The sequence below is a fragment of the Sphaerodactylus townsendi genome, linkage group LG04, assembly GCF_021028975.2.
Source record: "Sphaerodactylus townsendi isolate TG3544 linkage group LG04, MPM_Stown_v2.3, whole genome shotgun sequence".
Classification (NCBI taxonomy): Eukaryota; Metazoa; Chordata; class Lepidosauria; order Squamata; family Sphaerodactylidae; genus Sphaerodactylus; species Sphaerodactylus townsendi.
The window spans coordinates 78380770-78394600 of record NC_059428.1 but is presented as its reverse complement, the minus strand read 5'-3'; the positions used below and the strand labels follow the sequence as shown (position 1 = coordinate 78394600).

The window sequence follows — 13831 nt, the reverse complement described above, 5'->3', positions numbered from 1 at the left end:
TTGCAATGATATCCAAATAAGTCATTGGAATACTAATGGAAATGACACCAAAATGAAGGCCTGACTGTTTGGGGAGGGAGGAATTTGTTTTAGATATCCTTTATAACCATTTTCCAGCTGGTTCCTGCAGAACACCCTGAAATTAATTCAGTACCTATCTAAATGAGATACATACTCCCAAGCTCCTGAACAGCATATCAACTCTTACAGTTCTTGCTATTGAAATCCATTTTCCTCTATTCCACTTCCTTCTATATTGCTAAAGTGATTCAAACTCAGATATACTTTCCTGCCTAGAGAGAAAACAGAAACCATCTGGGCTCTCACAAATTTTGAAAATTACCATAGACTATGGAATTAAATTTAGAAAGAGGTTAAATGATGCAAATACAAAATGCAGGAAGAGCCTTGCAGAGAAAATGCAGTTTATTGCTAAATGGGATGCAACATTTTCAGCACAATCCTAAAGAGAGTTACTCCAGTCTAAGCCCATTGATTTCAGTGTGCTTAGGCTGGAGTAAGTCTGTGTAGGATTGCAATGTTTGTGTATTGTCCTATAAAGAAAGACTGTTAAAGCTCCAATAGCTATTCATTGGTACATAGTTGAAAATATGTTTCAGTTACCTGCATACTGCAGGAACTATAATGAATTACACCCCTGCAAGTGTGGTTGGAAAGTCAGTGTACCTATTATCAAGGTAGTCTTGTTTTATAACCAGAATAGTTGGCACAAATCAGGCACATTCTAGAAACAATTGTCTTGATTTCCTTTTTTTCTCCTGCTGTTTCCTGTTACCTGTGTCAATCTATGCTTTATGATGCATTCCATTTTCTATAGAGATAAGTATTTTTCCTTCTTGCTATATTTACTTCCACATAAATAATAGAATGCACATAGACATGCTATAAAGGTGAATAAAGTCAAATGTACACCCTAATGCCATTGAATGATGTGTTGAAAGAACAGAATTTAGAGCCAATTTATGCACAGTATTATCTGTGATCTCACAATTTGTTCCCTGTGCTGGAAGTGCTGCCTAATGCAGACAATTCATGTAACAATCTGTAGTAATTTTAGATAAATACTTGAGCTTCTCCATCAACCACAGTGTACCATTAACAGCTTCAGGCTCCTTTCAAGCTTTCAGCCAATGCATTGTCTGTGAACCACCAGATTATCAGTCATTTTACTGCAAGACATAATTAAGGAAATTAACATGTTGAGTGAGCTGTACTATTAGTGACTGATATGAATACACTGAAGTGCTGGCCTCACTGCAGCTTTAAGCCACTTATATTTACTAGCCATGAGCTGGCAACCATTTTCTTCTCTAGAGCAGTATAGGAGTTGTACATGACCCAGATATTTTCCTGCTAACCTTAACATGTTTTTAGATGGTTTTGTTGTGTTTCCAGTCTTATTGTAAGTCTAACTATGACACCCCTTCTAAGGGCACCTTCTAAGGGGTGTCATAAAGGCATGAAGACCAAATATTGGAGTAAGAACAAGACACTGCTGCATCCATCTTGGTGTCAAGTCTAGGCAGGGAGGTGGTTGGCAGCCAAACTTTTCCCTTGGGTCTAATATATGCTTGGCTGGACAATGGAGCTAGGTAATCTCCATTCTTTTCATCATATGGTGATTTAATTAGTGCTCCGAGCAGACCATTATTAATCTGCATCTATCCCAGCAATAAATCAGTATTCAGGAAAATAGCCTAAGTACTCTCATGCACCCTGATGACCCTTCAACGCCACTCCTATCTTATTGTTTGAACTTTGGAAAGGCAATCAATTCTTTGTCTCTGGCTTTTCCTCTGGCTAGTTTATCTCATGCTGCCTCCGGCCACATTGTGGGGAATATAGGTCCTTTGGATATTCACTGTGTGTCTGCCAAGGATTATGATTGACTATTAGAAATGTTGATTGAGGCAGGAGTTTCTTACACAGACTTTAAAACACAACATATTGTATTAAAACAAGATAAGAAAAGGTCAGGGGAAATCAGGATTTAGAAATCCTTGAGGGAAAATAATCCAGTATACACACAATACAGAGTTCTATAATATAAGCTCATTAAAAGTTTTGAAACTGTTGACAAAAATATTCAAGATAGATGTATCTCCAAAACAATCTGTTGTTAGTTCAGGGAGTATTCTCTGACTCTCTCAGGTTTCCCAAGTCCTTGGTACTCTCATTTCAGTACTCTAGCCCCTTGCCTGGGAATTCTCCCTCTCTAGTCACCTGTTCTCATAGTCAGAATTCCGCCCCTGTTAATTAGACATCAACTGTTCAATTCAGAGCCCTCAGTTCAATTCCCTTAAAAAAAAACCCTAGCTGACAGACTTTCCCTCTCGGCTTTCCTGAGTTTAACCAATCATCTACTGTCACTCAAGGCTGCTGAGGGGAAGTTAACTCTTGACTAGGGGTGTATCACCCACAGGGACAGGAAGGTCAAATGACCCCAGGCACACCAGTGGGGGTGCAAAATTGCCCCCCTTCTCCCCTCACTGACCAAGGGTCATTTGACCCCTCTATGCCTGTGGGTGGTACACAGCACCTGTCTGAGCCGCCTCATTCCCTCCCCAGGCCCTAAGGTGTGGGGCTTGGAGGCAGCTTGAATGGGCACTGTAGTAGCAGGCTGGCTCCTGGGCTGCCCAAAACAGTGCCCTCCCCCCACCTCCCTGCAGGCTGGCTTCTGCAGGAGGCAGCCTGCAGGTAGGTGGGGGCGGCTCTGATAAACGCTACAGCAGAGGGCTGGCCCATGAGCTGGCCTGTCACTGCAGTGCCTGTCCGAGTTGCCCCTGCCCTGAGCCCCTTCCCGAGCACAGGAGGTGCATGGGAGGTGTAGGGCCAGGGGGCGCCCAGATCAGGGGTTGTCCCCAGGCACTATTTCTCCCCGATACGCCTGTGCTCTTGACAGCCTTAGCACTGTCTGAACAGCATATCCAAACTGTGCAGTCCATCACAGTTATTTTGGCAGCAGCTAATACACCACAGCACAGGATCTGCACTGTGTTGCTGAATTTAAACTGTGGCAATCATTTATGGCTGGTTCCATCTTCTGTGGCAGCCATTTTGTTCCTGTACTCATTAAGCTGTGTCAGAATTTCTAATTCAATAAGGGATAACTGACCTTGATTGGCCCACGTATACCTGATCTCACCCTATAAATCTTGTTGGTCTCTAAGGTGCTGCTGGAACATAGTTGATCTAATGCAGTTTGTTAAGACTACCTTTTGATTATGTATTGTGTTTTCATTATGTATTGTAAGCCACTTTGTGCCTTGGGAAAAGCTGGGATATATGTACAAAATTGTATGCACCTTGCCTTCTAAAGTCATGATTTAAGGTTATCAACCTTTAATTGATTTAAGGTTATCAGGTGGGGCCTGGAGATCTCCTGGAATTACAACTGATGTTCAAGTTGTAACTAATCAGTTTTCCAAGTGGAAATGGCCACTTTCCAAACCTGGAACTGGCAACCTTATGACACAGCTGTACCTTGGGTCACAATTCTTCATCTAAATGAGAGCCCCTAGAGGATGGGGCGGTATAAAAGTTTAATAAATAAATAAATAAATAAATAAATAAATAAATAAATAAATAAATAAGTAATGAAATATCAGTAAATTAATAGCCATGGAATGCTGAGGCAGCAGGCCTAAGCACAACTACTCAGGAGTAAATCTTGTGAAAAAAGGCACCATAGGAGTAATTAAAATACAAAGGCTTATTCTTTCCCGCCACTCACACACGTGACTGGAGGCAATCTTCTTCAGTCCTGACTTTTCCCTCTGGTTGCGTTGCCTTTGCAGTCACCTTCCCTGCAAGCCACCCCTGCATAATTGTCCAGGCATTCCCCTTGGAGCAGGACACAAGGAAGGGCCTTTCTGTAGGGAGAGCCCCTCACCACTGTGGACCCTAAGCAGCCAAGGGATTCTGGGTGAGGCAAGCTGTTGGTGCTTGGGCATTCATGTCCTAGGCTTTCTGCTCAGGCAACTTGGCTTCTGTTCTGCACAGCAGGAATAAGCATGTGCTGTATGGAAGTCAGCCCAGGACCACAGCTCTGGTCAGCCTGTGTGCCTGGCATTAAAACAGCATGACATCCCAACCCCTTCCTGCCAATCTGGCTTCACCCAGTCAAGGGAGGAGCGAAGAAAAAGCCCACCCAGGAAGAACTTTACTGAGGGCCAGGAGGTGGCAGAGACAGTGTGCCTGGTTGTCGACAAACCTTCCCTGCAAAACAACTGGGGTGGGGCGGGAGCTTTTGGCTGCCTGGCACTCCTTCCAGCAGCACCGGGGTGTCTGCTCCCTAAGGCCCCTCAAGTTCTGCCAGTGCTTGCTATGCCTCTTCAGCATTATATTTGTAATCTTGCTCATTCATGAGAAAGTGGGAAGGAATAAAAGGACCAGGTAGTAGAAGCTGTGACTGTTTATGAGTTTCCAACTCAACAGGGGAATAGAAAGATTTCATAGGATTTTATAAAAAAATAGGCTAGCTACAGGATGACTGATAAGATCTGCACAGTATAACTCCCAGTAGGCTGATCTCTACCTTCTTGGGGAAGCCCACAAATATGCAAATATCTATATCTATCCATCAGTCTGTCTGTGATTTTGTAATTCAAGCAAACAAAAAGTTAAAATGGCTGGATGCTCTAGACGGAAAAAATGTTGAGAACAGTAGAGTTAGTTATAAAATAGGCACGATAAGGAAGAAATTACTTTCCTCAGTCCACTGAGAGCTTAGAAAATTTTGGAACTGGTGATTAAGAGGGCTTAGGTTTCCAAATTGTTTCTCCTCCCAGTTCCTTGTGAGCTGTAAACTTGTCCTGTGAATCTTAAAGTTCAGTCTTACAACCATAGCTCCAAATGCCTACATAGTCATATTTGTAGTAGTACTGCTCAAGTCCTCTCATTCTTGGGTCAAATCATTTGTCCCATGCCATGGGTGTAACAAAGACATGCTTTGGCATTACCATATCCCTAATCTTCTTTGCCATAAATGTTGTAAAAATCTTTCTAGCAGTCAGTAAATCCTGGATTAATAGTGGAGACTGATGCTAGCAATCAAAAAGGGGAAGAAGCATTATGAGGATTGTAACTTTCCTTAATAAGCCTTACAGCATTGACTTTGAGGAGATTGCTAGGTGTTCACGTTCACTGTGAAACCAATTTAGTTTATGAGCCTCTTCATTGTATGAAATAAGTGAGATAAACAGTTTTTCATATACAGAAGTATGTTTGCATTTGCAAATTATACATTACAACCTTCAAGATATGGTATTTGAAAATAAAGGCTTGTGTTAGACATACTAATGAATTTTGTTTGACCAAATAATGTATTGCAAAATAAATATATTTGTTTAGGTATTCTTAGGGTTGCTTGAACAACCCTCTATGCTTTCAGTATGTCTCCAGCATCATATTTTGTTTTCATTCTCACAGACTTGTTTAAATATATAGCGAATCATCAGTTCTCTGCTTTTATAGGAGAGTAAGCTTTACTGTAGCTAGGCAATAACTATATTGCTTGAAGTGGGTCTTGTTTTGCTATGCAGGATTATGTATCCTTGCAGTTTAAATAGTGGGCTTTGTAATATCCTGATTCATTTTTACATCTAGCAATGCAACCTTGTCTGTTTCTCCTGGCTTCTGAGAACAGTTGTCACTAGCATGAAATTGAGTAGTTGTATTGGAATTATTTGGGAGACAGAGAGTTGGATCCAGCACAAGAATCATACAGCACTGTATAAGGATTGCCAAACTTCCTGGCTTCCCCTCCCCAGCAAGTTATTACAAAAGAAGAGTTGGTTTTTATACCCTGCTTTTCTCTTCCTTTTAGGAGTATCAAAGCAGTTTACAATCACCTTCCCTTAGTAGGACTGAGAGAGTTCTTAGAGAATGGACAGGCCCACAGCAGGCTTTATGTGGAAGAATGGGCAATCAAACCTGGTTCATTAGATTAGAATATGCCACACTTAACCATTAACCATTACACCACACTGGCTCTTACAGGATTTTCATCAATCAACTTTGGTGGTCCAGAAATAGAAAGGGAAAGCTGGGAAAATGTTAGGTCTTACAACCTTAAGCCAATAAATGGACTCTGAAGTATTGATCAGTAACATTTATTGAATAGGCATCAGTAATGTTTATTGAATAGCTCTGATGAAGCTGGCATTTACAGTCCCCTTTATCCCCCATAGAGAACTCTCCTCCCATTTTCTCAAGCGTTTGTGAAAACCAGTATTTGGAGCTAAGGCGCCCCAAGGTCGGCAGCAGATAGCAAGAGAAAGCCACCTGGCTTCCTGTCCTATAATGGATGTAATACACATGGAACAGGAGTACCAGGGGAAACCTAGTTGTCTACCAAGCGTGTGAAGCCATAAAGTAAAAATCAAGGAAAGAATGCACAGAGGGCAGTGGATACATATAGCAGGCTGGTTACATATATCTTTCTAGCAACAGCAGTCTGTTATTTTAAACAGTTGCATGGTTCCAGGAATGCATCTCAATCACTTAGATAGCATCCCCCTGACAGAAAATCAGCAACTATTAGCACCTTGTACTGATAAATCATGATCTATCTCAGAAATCATAATCGGTTCTCAATAGACAGTTCAATCCATAAAAAGGTATTGGGGGTGGGGATGCTGAAAGGTTACTTGTTCGTTCAGCAGCTGCAGTAGAAGCCACAGCTACCCGTAATTACTGACTTCAGCCTGTAACCCTGCTTAGGATTTCTGTTGGTTAAACCAGTTGGTTTAACCACCAGGTATGTTAAACCAGTTGGTTTATCAATGCAGTTATTGAACATGATTTCATTAAAAACCTGATAACACCCTTACTTGTCCTGTGATGATGGCTTCTTGCGCTGCAGAGAGGAGGCTATAAAACCAGTAGCTGCTGAGACAAATCAGAATTTGAGTGATTGCCACTCTTGACCCAGCTGGCTTTGTGAAGAAATCTGGGATCCTGGTTTCATAAAGTTAAAATAAACCATCACTTCTCATGCTCTCTGAACTTTCTTTAGCCTTCTTTAGGCCTTCATAGGAACATGTGAGCATAACTAACTTCCATAAATGACTAACTTTCATAAATCCAATATTCACATTCTGTATACAAACATGTGTACTGAACTGGGGATAATGACCAGCTTGCAGCAGGGGAAGGCAACTTACCTTGCAATGGACCTGTTTTCCCTCAAAGACAATGAAACTTCTTTGTGTTTAATACAGACTGCTGCCACCAGCAGCTTCCAGCAGGACCCTATTTTTTTCCCCACAGAAAAGGACCCACATGTTTCCAGATAAACAAGAGGGAATGGCTGTCCAATGTTCTCTTTTTCTGAGAACATTCCCCTCCCTTATTGAGTAAGCCCTTCTCCTTTTGAAATCTGCATAGCCAAGATCAAAATAAAATTAATGGATTATTCTCCACACCAATGTTAAAAGGTTACCAAAGTTGACAGGTTTTATTCAAACAGACATTCAGTTTGGAAACTTCATAATAAATTAACTAATCAGGCTGAACCAATATAACTGTAACCAAAACACAAGTGAAACAACTGATACAGCATGTCATTCACTAACTCTGCTGTACTAAACACTCTGATCTTTTCCCAGCCTGCCAAAGTCCTCTCAGCTAGCCCAATGGTCATTAACTGACAATTGTCTTAACTAAATGACTCCACACTCTTCCTGATCAGTGGAGAGCTGTCAGTCGGAGGAACCCTTGTGTTGCCTGCCTCCATTACCAGAGTGGTCGCTATCCATACCAATCCATATCTGCAGCCTGATTGTCAGAGTCATAATAGAGGAATGGTATTTTGGGTCTTACAAATCCATTGCATGTGTGCAAATATGTTTAGGCCCCTAAATGAATTATCATGTGTAACAGAAGGTTCTGGATTAGCATATATAGGTGTCTAATGCTGTGAAAGTGAACTGGTGATCAAGTCAAATGGAGATCAGGGAAGTGAGTGTATAGACATTTACTTTGCATTAAAATGGTCAATGTTTAAGTTTGATTCAGGTTTAGGAATTTATTCTAGTTTCATGACATTTAATTTATCAGTTCTCTATAGCTTTAAAATAGGAAGATGGCAGAGATGTAATAGGGGATGTATGGATCTTAGCCAATTTTAACAAACTCTTGAGATTTTATACAAGCATCTGTATTTTTTCTTTATGCTTAACCAAGCATGAATGTGAAATTTTAAAGGATCACTTAACTGAATTCATGCTCTTGGGCAGAAATGCCTCTGGAGGAAGAAGTATAAAGGGTAAAGAAAGACTGTAGCTGTCTAGTTAAACAACAGTTGATTTCTGAGCATCCTTGTCTGGTGGAAAACCACTTTAGAATGTTATCTTGAGAGGAAGTATTTTGTATCTAGAGTTTTAAGGGAAGGTGCTCTATTTATTTTTCTTTGCCACTTAGGCAGGCAGTAAACACCAGCAAGATGAAGGTGGAACAGGGAGAGGCTGGCAGCAAGGAGCATGGTAGTTGAGATGTAATTAGAAAGCATTAAAAGTCTTCATGGCTTGCTACAATCATATTAGATATTTGATTCTTCCAAACTTTATTGAAGAGTTATCTTTTTATTTTTTTTCAAAGAAAGAATTTTTAAAAAACCAAGTTTAAGACAATCTCATTCCAGCCTCATCTGTTGCCTGAACAAATTTGCCTTTGCATAGTGTGGGGAAACTCAGTTGAGGGCTGTCTGGCTGGAGACAGTAGCAGCCTTGAGCATATTCCTATAGCCTAGCTATCCTACTGAAGTGTAGGAGTTTTAGTCTTTATTTGCTGCTGAGTTTATAAATAACACTGGGAAGTATCATCTATGTATTTATAATGATGTGTGCCTCCCTCTGCAGACACCTAAATTCATGAATTTGGGCCACACAAATACTAAACAATTTTTTTTTGCAAACTTGTGGTTTCGCCAGGTTTGCAAAAAGATCTGAAATGTTAAAAAAATGGGGTTTAAATTCCCCCCCAATTTTTTAAAACAAATTGTCTGAGCATATGCAGACAATATTCTTACCAGAAGAGCTAGTGGCAACCATTACAGGGAACCCCTGCGATCCCAGCCACAGCAGATGTGGGAGTCACTGTGGGCCCAGCTGTTACCACAGAGGACACTGGGAACCAATCTGACCTAGTTGCAGCAGATGCTAGGAGATGGTTTAGGTTCAGCAGCAGAAGCTGGAAGAGGTTTGGGTCTGGCTGACATGTGACAGATGCTGGGGGAGGCTCCATGTCAGCAGAAGCCTTAGGGAGCAACTCTGGTCCAACTGTCATGGTGGAGAACTCTGAGAGCTGCTGTAGGCCTGCTGGAAATCGTGGAGGACTCTTGGGCACTATTTCAGTAGGGCTCTAAGGTGGCTGGTTTGGGATATTTCATGGGCCCCTCACTTGTATATTCTAGTAGCTTAGTCAGCAAAATCTGTAGATACTTAAATCTGCTTGGAGCAATGAATGTTTGGAGCAATGAATGGTCAAGACATATCTTTCTACAAATCCAGAAAATTTTGAAGGTTTTCAGGGGAAAAATGTGTCAGACAGACAGACAGATCTTTTGTAACCTTAAGAAATGGATTCCCTGAGTTGCCATTTCAAGGCAGCAAGTATTCTAGGCTTGGAGTTTCTGTGAGTAAAATTCAGAGAGGGGGGCAGAGCCAGGCATTTTCAGGATTGTTTTGGTTGAGAGAAGACTCATTGGGGCCAGACCTGGAGACTTAGTGTTGCCGACTCCAGGTTGGAAAATTCCTGGAGCTTTGGGGGGTGGAGCCTGGGAGGGTGGATTTTGGGGAGGGGAGAGCCTGCAGAAGGGTAAAATGCCATAGAACCCATCTTTCAAAGTAGCCACTTCCTCCAGGGGACTATGATGGGGGACTAGAATTCACCTAGATTACAGCTGCTCTCCAAATGACAGAGATCAGTTCCCCTGGAGAAAATGGCTGCTTTGGAGGGTAGATTCTACAGTATTATACTTTGCTGATGTCATGTCCTTCCCAAAACCTTATTCTCTCAGGCTCTAGCCCCTAATTTTTAGAAATTTTCTAATCTGAAGCTGGCAACTCTAGTGGGGAATTGATTTCTGTAGCTGGGAGATCTTTTGTGATACCAGTAAATATTCACGTCCCACCTGGATGTTGGCAACTCTAGGATGGGAGAATGAAACAGAAAAGTGGAATGGCTATGGGGGCTTCCAGGAAAGGGAAATAAAAATTAATGGGGGTGGGGATGAGATGCCTTCTGCAAGCCCTTGTAGGTTCCCACTGGTAGAATACTATAAGGAAATTGTTCTGTTAGGCAAACTCAGGATTGCTGAAACTTTAAAGACAAGGTCTGCAAGCCTGCTCCTGTGTCACAGAGCCCTTATCAACAAAGGTTAACCCCTTGCAACACTGACATGTTTGGTAAGGTGGAAATCCCATTCCAAGCTGGGCCTAAGGATTCAGGATATTAGGATTGGCCTTACTTTGCAAGTAGTCCAGAAGGTTTGAGCTGAACTAGTCAATTTACAGACTCCCAATTCTGAAATGTGTTCTTTTGAAACAGATCACCTAGCAAATGAAGAAGTTTTGACACGCTTTGACAATCAGAGGCCGTGAGGATTTCTACTAGACAGAACATAGCACACTTGAATATTATTTTCCTAGTGAAATACCATTCTCTCCCATGCACGTAAAGTATTGCAGTTGTTTTATACTTGCTGCTATCCACATGTAAGTCAGAATGAAAACAATTCACTAAATCCAGATTACATGCTTAGAGCAGTGTGTGTAAAACCCTGTGATTGTGTATTACCATATGAACATAATGGAGGTTTGTGCAGATGTCTGCTTCATTATCATTTTAAAAAACTACTAGCGGGGCCCAGCCACGTGTTGCTGTGGCTTATTGTGGTGAAATGGAAAAGAAACAGTAGCAGCAAATCAATTGCAGAGGCCAGCAGTACGTGCTCATGCAAACATGCAGCCTGATACTGTGCGATGTCATTGATGTGTGTGCCCGCATTCCTGGGGGGGGGGGGATGGAAAGGCACCCCTCCCACACATCTAGGCTGGCTGGTCATGATCCTTTACCTGGGACTAAGTCTGGTTGGTGGCAATGGGTGTCGCTTCTGAGGAAACCCTCTGAGGGGCGCGACGCAGCCATTCAAAGTGTGTCACAGTTGCTGTACCGAGCTTACTCCTGAGTAATGCGTGCCTGGTTTTCTTAACTGTAACCACAGTATTCAGGGAATCTAGGATGCCTGGCCCCTCCCTCCCATCCCTTGCATGTCACCCCTCACTCTCGTCCCTCCCTCACTTCTCTTCCCTTGCATGGCATCCCTCCCCCTCCTTCCCTTCCCTTTTCCTCCGCTAGGGTGGGTGGGTCATATCAAGATGCTGGGCCCCCTGCCTCCCCTCCCTTCCATGCCACCCCTCACTGTCTCCCCTCTCTCACTTCTGTTCCCTTGCATGCCTCCCCCTCCGTCCCTTTCCTCTCCCTCCCTCTCTTCCCTTGCATGCCACCCCTCCCTCTCCCTCCCTTCCCTCTCCCTCGTGTGTATGTGTGTGTATGGGTTTCACTTCCACTCGAGTTACTGCCTATGTACTGTTTTCACTGCTGACCATCTGAGTTACTGAATTACTGTTTTCACTGTTGGCCATATCTGGCCGTCTGAGTGAACATTCTAAGCAGCACGAACATTCTAAGGGTGACAGTTACACACAGGCAGCTGCTTGTCCTTCACCAGGGAGCGCCAGGAAAAAGGTGTTTTACCTGGGCCAGGTGTGAAATTTCAGGTATGTGAACATCTAAAAACACTCTCGCCTGGCTGACTATAGTGGCTGGGAATTTTCAGAGGAATTGGCCCAGCAGTTACTGAGGTATACTGTCATCAACAAAAACACTTAGCTTTTTATATATATAGAAGATAACCAAGTGATCATATGAACTAATCACAGCGACACCTCCACAAAGATAGACAATGTATTAGGAGTCTGGTTTTATCTGAATAACAAATCTTCAGTATGAAACAAAGAAAACTGATACATGATTCCACTTTAATGATAATCTCCCAATACCTTGGATCCAACGTATGTTAAACAAGACCAAAATACTTTACAATTGTTGTGGCCATAATTAAAAAATGCTTCTTTATCTGCTGCATTTTTAACTCTTTGCTGTCCAACCTCACTTTTATATACCTCTTCAAGATTAGCACCTGTTTTTTTGAAAAAAGATCAGAAATATAAGACAATTCTACAATATAGTGGTAGGAAAGGTTACGCAGTTTCTCTGCTAGATAGCTAATTGCAGGAATTGATTCTAGTGAGTCATATGACAATATTTTAAATAGGCAATTAGCAACTTTCTTTTTAAACTGTCCCATCTGTTCTGAAACTTTTTAAAAACAATCTTCAAAGCAAGAAAAGAAAAAATACAATATTACTTGTTTACTTTGCTTTAACAAAAACTGCTGTGGCTTTATGAAGTTTCAAAAACACACACCAAGCAACTAGGTTTTTTTTCCTAACAAAATATTGACTGGGAAGTTTTATCTAACTGATTGGTTTGGGGGCAAATGTTACAATGGGGCAACCTGAAGTGATCACTTAAGATAGTAGATTTTGAAGGATGGCACTGGCCTACCATACTGTTACCCATCTCTGTTACCCATTGTTTATTAGTGGTTCACTGTTTGCATGCTGCTCAGCTGCCACTGTTGACCAAGAGCCAGAGCAGCTAAAAATCCCCTTTTCATTCCTCCAGGCCTTTTTTTTTTTAAAAAAAAAAAAAAACCCTACTTGGTGAGCTATGAAGGCCACTTCCCAAACTCTTGAATGATTAATTCTTCTTCCAAGAGTTTGGCCACCATTTCTGGTTTCCTGTTGTTGAGACAACCCAAATGATGTTCGATCCCTTGTGGGAAGAAAGGATTTGCAGGAAAGTTCAGAAAGCCCTGTAGCTTGCCGTGCTATTTTTTAAAGAGAGTGAGGACATGAAGAAGTAATCAACCAGGTGCAGTAGCTGCTGCATCAGGTGACAAAAAAAATCTTGATCGGAACTGTCTTTATTTTGAATGCAGCACAATAGCTGTTTGCTTTAGGCTGCAGTCCTATGCACATTTACTGATACTTATTACCATTGAGGTCACTGGGATGTGTGTGTGTGAAGTGCTGTATGGCAACCCAATGAATTAATGACCTACAAGACCTCCTGTTGTTAACAGTCTTGCTCAGGTATTGAAAACTGAGTGCAAGGGCCATGATGGCAAACCTATGGCACGGGTGCCCAAGGCGGGTGCCCAGCAAATGCATTGGGAGTCATGCTGCACAGGCTCGCCATGCACAAGACGCTCTGCCAGCTGGGGCTGAGCTTCAGGGAGGTCCTCTTGAGTCGACCTGATTTGTTGTAAGTATCATCTACCACCCCACAAGTACCCTCCCCTCCCCTATCTATCCATGTTGTTCACCGCCCTGAGCCCTTAGGGGGAGGGCGGTCTATAAACCGAATATATAAATAAATAAATAAATAAATAAATAAATACAAAGCTTGGGAGACTGGAGGCTGGCATGCTTTTCTTGACATGTAACTTTTGGGGCCAAACTAAAACTTTGGGGGTAGGATTAAAAAGCAGCAGGCTGGGTGAGGGGCTTCCATTGGGAGGAGTGTGTCTGCCAAGAGCAGGGCAGGCGCAGTGGTGGGATTCAGGCGCTCGCCCTGATGGAGTGAACTGTTTGTTAAGGGCCCCCACCCCCCGGGAGAAAGAATGATGGGGCTTTTAGTGCCTGGGAGCCCAGTGCGGGGAGGAGAGATCTTGCAAGGT

At 42.3% G+C, this 13831-nt stretch overlaps 1 protein-coding gene across 6 annotated transcripts in view; it reads left to right on the top strand.

Annotated features, from left to right (window-relative positions):
• IL1RAPL1 (interleukin 1 receptor accessory protein like 1) overlaps window positions 1–13831 on the top strand; it is a 949422-nt gene that overhangs the window by 526910 nt on the left and 408681 nt on the right. The window lies entirely within an intron of this gene.